The sequence below is a fragment of the Diadema antillarum genome, unplaced genomic scaffold (assembly GCF_040938485.1).
Source record: "Diadema antillarum isolate AM-2024a unplaced genomic scaffold, OU_Dant_1.0 scf00000040, whole genome shotgun sequence".
Taxonomy (NCBI): domain Eukaryota; kingdom Metazoa; phylum Echinodermata; class Echinoidea; order Diadematoida; family Diadematidae; genus Diadema; species Diadema antillarum.
Genome location: NW_027270929.1, coordinates 2,226,619 through 2,227,225, shown reverse-complemented (window position 1 = coordinate 2,227,225; position 607 = coordinate 2,226,619).

Sequence of the window (607 nt, the reverse complement as noted above, 5' to 3'; positions counted from 1 at the left end):
CATGTTTTCGATTGCTTCGCTGTGTCATGAAGTGTGAGACAGGCGGCATGGGACAATCTTTTTTGTGTATGTTGGGGGGGGGGGTTGGGGATAGAGAACAGGTGTGGCCCCTGTTAGAGCTGGTATTTCTCTCCGCTCTAACATCTTTTCAAAATCATCTACTTAAAAACGTTCTCACCAAAGTCGGGGATATCAAATTCGTCGAATTTCATTACGAGTTTTATTTGCTTCTTCATTCATTAATTCATTCAGTCCTAGTTTATCCCTTTATTTATTCGTTTATCTATTCTTTACATGTATATATATATATATATATATATTTTTTTTTTTTTTTTTTGTCTAAGGTCTACTTGTTTGCTCGGTATGCATTTATCAATTCATTTTCTGTAATGATCTTTCACTTACCCGGTATTCATGTATCTATACAACTCTCAAATTTACTTCATGACGTACTGTGTCCTAATAGGTTCTAACATTAGTAGTTTTGTTTCATTTCATTTCCAACACATATAGAATTACAGCTTTTGATTACCCATATACAAATGATACAACAATGTAATGAAAAACGAATTGAACAATAATACAATAAAATTGTGTATTTTCAAGA